The sequence below is a fragment of the Pistacia vera genome, unplaced genomic scaffold (assembly GCF_008641045.1).
Source record: "Pistacia vera cultivar Batoury unplaced genomic scaffold, PisVer_v2 Contig305, whole genome shotgun sequence".
Classification (NCBI taxonomy): domain Eukaryota; kingdom Viridiplantae; phylum Streptophyta; class Magnoliopsida; order Sapindales; family Anacardiaceae; genus Pistacia; species Pistacia vera.
Window position 1 is genome coordinate 156,176 of NW_022196119.1, and position 7,862 is coordinate 164,037.

Consider the following 7,862-nt stretch of genomic DNA (forward strand, 5'->3'; position numbering starts at 1 on the left):
TCAATTTAATTCATCAACAAGCATAAACAAACTCAACATGCATATCTCTACTCAATTTCTACTCAAAAACTCATTCAAATCTCAACTGATTGAAGTTACTACCTTGTGAAAAAGTGACTTCTCTAGCACTTTTCCTTTCCCTTATTGTCTTGTCTTCTCTCTACAAATCAAACAACAACAACAAACACCATATAAGACTTCAATATAAATATAAGAAAACTCACATCTAGCAAGAATCCTTACCTTAGGATGCTTTAGATGATATTCTACTCAAAATTAATCAAAAGCTCTCTTAAATCCCTTAGAAATCTTGGAACAATTGAAAGAAAAAGGAGAAAATTGAGAGAATGGATATGGCGGTGGAGAAGATGAAATGAAGGGTTTATTACACTTAGCCCTTTTTAGTTCATGAGAAAATAAAACTTCCCAACTTGCCCTTGATCTCTTTGAAAATGCCATTTATATCCTTTTATTCATTACACTCCACACCCCATACTAACTCATTCTCAAGAAATTTCCTTACATTTACCCCCTTTTTTCCTACTAATTAGGGGTAGAATGGTCATTTAACCCTTATGGAAAATATCTAGAACTCTCAATACACATTTTAGTCGGCTCGTCGCCGCGGCGGAAGAAACTTCTGTCGCCCGGCGAAGAAAGACAGAGCCTACACTACCTACATCAAAGCCAACTTCGCTGCGGCGAAGACTACTCTTCGCCCAACGAAGACTGCAATTCCAAAATTCCTCAAATCTCAACAATTTCAAGGCAAACACTCAACCAACTCAACACACAAACTCAATTACAGTTGAATCAATAAACATTTAAGCAAAACAGCAAATCTTAAGGAGTACCTCAAGTGGGGCGTTTCATTTCTCCAACAACAAGGGCTCACGGTTTTGAGAGAGAGTGGGCAGCTAGAGTTTATTTGGTTGAAATCTTGTTTTGTTTTTAGCTGTAGTTAATAGTGCACAAATTAAAACCCTAATCTGATATGGAATTGCCATCTACTAATTCCATATTTAGATTAGCATTATTCCATTACCTAAACAGGTAATTCTAAAATTGGTATTGTTTTTGAATTTATATTATATTTATTAATATTAATATTATTTTAAATATTAATATTAATTAATAATATAACATTTAAATATATATATATATATACACAATCTCACTTATTTTAATTTCCATATGAAATTAAATATAGGCAACGATCTTAGCAAATCTAATTGCACTTTGAGATTATTAAAATACCCTTTCATCTTAAAAGACAAAAATGTCATTCTCACTTACTTATCCTTTATCTGTCTTCTATGTGCCTGACCCGAAGGCTCCTCATCATATTAGTAATAAGTAGTATCACGATTGACACTCCATCAATCATCTCACTAAACACAGACCAAGATTGGCCTCTAGCATGACATCATGGGCACCCAATATATTTGGATTTAGTGAAAGAACTATCTATCAACGATATGGTTATCGTGCAATCAAATCTTTTCATCATCTATTATGTCATCAAGGCTGAGGTACAGAAGTAGTGTCAACCTCAAATATCCCTTCTCTTTTTGTATTTGGTTATCGGACCAACGACCAGAATAGATTGGATTGAGCCACAACTCAATCCTATTATGGCCACAGATTTAGTGTCATTGTCATTTACTGAATTGCTCAGTGAGATAATTTCTCCTGTACCCGAGAGTGATGAATCTTCTGTCAATCCACCATAGTCTTGATACATTTCTAGATATAGCCAATCACTACTGTTCTGATAGTCCTAAATAGAACCACATTGAGCTAGTGTCAAACTACACCAATTGGTGTACAAGGCGTTCTTATGATCTCACGTCTAACGATCACATGCACCACCATTCGTTATAGGATTTATTCCATAGACACTAGGGTTACCATCCATATGGAATCGTCTAGTGGGTTTGTGTAGTGAACTTACTTATAGCAAATACCCATGTGTTGCACTAGGTTGTCAGCAAAAAACCTTGACAAGTGAGATTAGTCACTATCTTTTGACAGGGTTGTTCAACATTATGATAGCCTTACCGTATTATCTGTGTCTCTAGTCAGAATAATACTAAGGCTATGGACATTTCTAGAATGACCACCATATGTGATCATAAGGTCCTCACTATAAAGATTTAAAACACTCGATACCCTCGTCACAGTTCCACCATTCTAAGGACATACAATGAATACGAATTACATGATGTAGAAAAAGCCTTTTATTTATTATAAAAATTCTTACAAAGAGTCAATATTACAATAATGGATTGGCTCTAGGGCACCTACTATAACAATCTCCCACTTGCACTATAGCCAATGATTCTTGTATTTAATACCAAATGACCTTAAGTGCTTTTCATGCTTCTACTGCGATAGAGCATTCATCAGTGGATCGATGAGATTGTAATCAATATTTACTTTTCAAATCAGAATATCTTTTCTCTTAACCATTTCTCTGATGAGATGAAATCATATGAGTATTATGTGTTTGGATCACTGCTGAGACTATGGTTCCTTTTCTTGAGCTATTGCTCCATTATTGTCACTGTTACAGTGGGTGCCCTAGAGCCAATCAATTATTGTAAAAGTGACTCTTTGTAATAATGTTTATTTATCAACAAAAAGGCATATTCTTCTATACTGTGTAAATCATAATTGTGTGTATTGATATATGTCCTTAGGATGGTAGAACCATGATAAGGTATTAAGTGTTTCAAATTTTGATAGTGAGAACCCTATGATCACATATGGTGGCCATTCTAGAATTGTTCGTAGCCCTAGTATTATTCTGACCAAGGACACAGATAATACAGTAAGGCTATCATAGTGTTGAACGACCCTGTTAAAAGATAGTGATTGATCTCACTTATCAAGGTTGTTTGTCAACAACCTGGTGCAACACATGGGTGCTTGTTATAGGCAAGTTCACTGGACAGACCCACCAGAGTATTCCATATGGATGGTAACCCTAGTGTCTATAGAATAAATCCTCTAACGAATTGTGGTGCATGTGATCTTTAGACTTGATATCATCAGAGCATCTTATGCACTGATCAGTGTAGTCTGCACTAGCCCAACGTAGTTCTATTCAGAGCTATCAATATTATAGTGATTGGCTACATCGAGGAGTGTATCAAGACTATGGTGGATCAACAAAAGATTCATCACTCTCAAGTACGAGAGAAGTTATCTCATGGTGCAATTCAGTGAATGACAATGACACTAAATATGTGGCCATAGTGGGATTGAGTTGTTGCTTAATCCAATTTATTATTCCGGTCATTGGTCTAGTAACTGAATACAAAGATATCGAGGATAACTAATGTTGACACTATTTCTGTACCTCAACCTCGATGAGATGATGAATGATGAAAGGATTTGATTGCACTGTAACCATATCGTTGACAGGTAGCTATTTCGCTGAATCCTAATCTGTCTGGTGGTCATGATGCCTCGCTAGGGGCCAATCTTAGTTTGTGTATAGTAAGGTGACTGATTGGTGTTAATCGCGATACTACTCAGAACTGATATAATAAGGAGCCTACGGGTCACACACTTAGAAGACAGTTTAAGGATGATGACTTTTTGGAAGGGTATATTCGTCTTTTAGATGAATGAGCATATTGGTAATATTGTTGTGTAATTAAATTTATTGAGGTTGTAGCCTATGTCCAATTTTATTATTGAGTGATTTAGCAAAATTATAAATTTAATTATTAGAGTTAATATTAATATTTAACTAAATAATTAAACAGGGTTAATATGCAATTCTACCAAAAGTTTGGGTTGATGCTAAACTTTGGGGGTGGAATGGATATTTGCTTTATAATTTAAATAAAGCAAAATTAGGTTTTATTAACCTAATTCATTTTGGCTGTCCAAGGCAATTTGAGAGAAGAACTCTAATTCTTCTATTCTCCATTCTTTTCTTCCAAAGTTTTTAATCCTTAAAGCCAAGAATTAATTCTACCAAAATTAATTCTTGGTCATTGGCGTATTGTCTTCATGTGGATGACTTGAGTTTGATTCCATTCTTGAATCGGTAGCGAGATCGCATTTAGAGATATTGACGAAGCCTTTAATCATAGGTATAATCGAATCCTTGATGGACTTTCATTATTTCAATTTAAGCATGTAAAAATATATATATCAGACCCTGATCTTGGCAAATCAGAGTAATCGATGAGCGAAATTTTGTTTTTTCCATTGCAATCATTCATCGATTACTTATAATGGTATTAGAGCCTAGGGTTTTGATTGTATATATTTTAATTTTTTTTTTTATTGACTACCTAAATTGATTATTGGAAAATGCATGTTTAGGTTTTTCAATTTGTTAAAATTGCTTAAATTGATTAATGTATAAACTGGATTTGTTGAGGAATTCACATCAAATCAATTTTGGATTAACGCACGCATGAACAATATTCTAGAATTGCGTTGTGCACCGCAACACAGTTCTTCTACGTTGTGGCGTCAGGTTTCGTGAGCCTGGAATACGTAAACAGGCCGTAGCAAAATAAAACTTTGCCATGACATGATCGCGGGGTATGTTGAGCAACTGCAATCATGACAGAATAAAACTTCACCGCGGCGTGATTACACTACATGATTGTGAAATTGCGTAATTTGAGCTGCAGTGAAATAAAACTTCGCTGCAGCATGAAAGCATCGTAAAATCACGCAATGCGCTATTTGGGCTGTGACGTAATAAAACTATGCCATGGCGTGAAAGCAACGAAGTAGTGCGTCAAATCATAAAATTGCATGATCTCGCTCCAGCGTAATTAAACTATACCATGACATGAATGTGTCGCTAGAGTGCGAGTTGCTAGATTTGCACCACAGCGAAATAAAACTTCGCTGCGACGCATATTCATTCCTGCATTGTGCCACAGCAGCATAATAAAACATGTCGTAGCATGAATGTTGCTGTAGCATTTTTACAATGCTAGATCAATATGTAATTCTGCAAATCCAAGAGGGTAATTTTATGAATTAGCCCACCCAATTCAAAATTGATTGTTTTGAACGTATGCAATAATTCTTGTTTGAAAAATTGCATGGTGCCCAGTACATGAGCCTTGGACCTATCATGAATGTTTTAAAATATATTTTTGGGTATGTATGGTTGTAAATATTTTAAATGGGACTATGTGCCCTGTCTTTCTCTTCCCTTCTCGATGTACATTCTCTTCTTATCTTATTCCCCTCGAATATAACTCGAGGTTTCTAAATTTATTGATGTAAGGAATTAATTTCACTGTAAATTTAATATGATCTAATTTGTAATGTACCTAAAGATGGAGCAAGGATGAAGTGATCATACTGAAGACTCAAGATATTTATTACAGGATCCCTAAGTGACCCATCGATTCCTTTAAGCTCGAGAAAATCGGTTTTAGTTAGGCCATGTACCGGCATGCTTCCTTAAATGATTAGAATGCATTCTAAGGGTGTATGTTATAACTATAACATGATAATAAAGATAAAACTAGTGAGACATAAAATAAAAACCCTCAAATAAAGTATATTAAGTCATACGTACGCCTTCCATCACCATGGGTTTAATCAAACCACTGTTTGTCGGAACCTTGTTCACCAAAGCAAAGGGTACACTTTTACCAGTGGGAGGTTAAATTTCATTGGAGTTTTCCTTAATGGTGATGGGTCAACTTAAATGATATGTTTTACTTGTTCACCAAAGCGAAGGTTGATAAGCATATCATAGGCATAGTAAAGAAGTACATTTATGTGTACGTGGCAACATGTAGTGTCCACTCTACATATCCTAAGAATCACACTTGAGGGCGATGGCTTTGGCCATTGAATTGTGTGATTGGTTTGTTCGTTTGTTGGCTTATTTCACATTTGAGGTTGGCAATGAGAGCTATCAACTAGTGTGGATTAAGTTTGTTGGCCTACCTATCAACCCATTTTGGCTTGTTCGCCAATGAAAAGGTTTGAAATGGGCTAGATGGGGTTTCAGTCCACTAAGAAAGCCAATGGGCTTTCCCAAGTTAGTAGTGAGGGCTATTGGCCTGAGGAAAATAGTGGGAGCATTTTTAGTAAATGACCTTATTAAATAATAATAAACATTATAAGGACTTTTACTTTTTTGCATTTTTAGATTCACCAAAATGAGCAATACCAACCTGCGGTCAATAATTGAGAAAGAAAATAGGCTTGATGAATCTAATTTCTCAGACTAGTATCAAAATCTTCGGATTGTACTGAAGTCTAAAAAAAATTATATATCCTTGACAAGCCTTATATGGCTGAGCCTTATCCTGATACCACTAGGGGTGTAAAGGACACTTACCAAAAGTTCCTTGATGATGCTGATACTGTTCAGTGCATTATGCCAACATCAATGACACTTGAGCTGCAAACGTAGTATGAGAATATGGACATTGCTGCCATGATTTTGCACCTCAAGGAGCTTTTTGAAGGAAATGCTCTTCATGAGAGGTATAAGGTGTCAAAGGCATTGTTTAGGAGTCGTATGACTGAGGGAGCCCAAGTTGGTCCTCATGTGCTCAAGATGATTGGGTACATAGAGAGGCCTGAGACTTTGGGATTTGGTGTGGATGCAGACTTACAAGTGGATTTAATTTTGTAGTCACTACCTAATTCCTTTTCATCGTTCATAATGAATTTCAATATGAACACGATGGTGAAATCCCCGTCGAAACTTCTGAACGTGCTTAGGATTGCGGAGTAGGACATGAAAAATTCCAAGCCTATTTCACCGATTCCTGCCAGTAAAGGAATGGGTAAGGCCAAGGGAAAGGCTAAGGCCAATCCCAATCCCAAACCCAAGCCCAAGCCCAAGCCCAAGCCTAAGCCCAAAGGATAGAATACTCTTAAGCTTGAAGGTGGTGTTGGGGAAGGTGGGAAGATAGTCCGCTTCTATTATGGCAAGGTTGGCCACTAGAGGAAGCACGGCAAGGCTTTCCTCGCTAATAAGAAGAAGTCAGACACTTCAACTTTAGGTATGTACATGATTGAAATTAACTTCTCTCCTTCAACATCTTGGATCATTGACATAGGATGTGGTACCCACATTTGTACTAATGTACAGGGACTAAGGCAGAGTAGATTGCTCACCAATGGAGAAGTGGACCTACGAGTTGGAAATGGAGCACATGTGGCTGCATTAGCTGTAGGGACTTATTGTTTATCTTTGCCAACGGGCTTTTTATTGGAACTTCATGGTTGTTATTTCATACCTTTGATTTCTAGAAATATAATTTCAGTATCCGCTTTGGATAATATAGGATATCATTTTGAGATTATTAATGGATTGTTGTCCTTTAGTTTCAATGGTATTCTATTTGGAATTCCAAGGTTATATAAAAGATTATATGTTCTTGATTTAAACAATAAAGATATTCTCAAAGTTGAAACTAAGAAAGCTAAAAATAGCAATCAAAACCAAACATACCTCTGGCATTGTAGATTGCATCATGTTAATCAAACCCACATTGCAAAACTTCAAAAGGATGGAGTTTTCAACCCTTTTGACTTCCAATCATTTGAGGTATGCGAGTCATGCCTTTTAGGCAAGATGACCAAGTTTCCTTCCATAGGACAAAGTGAAAGGGCTACTAAACTGTTAGGCATCATCCATAGTGATGTATGCGGTCCATTAATAGTTGAAGCCATAGGTGGATATTCATACCTCATCACATTTACTGATGATTTCAATAGATATGGTTATGTCTACCTTATGAGACATAAATCTAAAGCCTTTGATAAATTCAAAGTGTTTAGGAATGAAGTATAGAATATGTTGGGCAAAAGTATTAAAGTTCTTTGGTCGGATCAAGAAGGTGAAT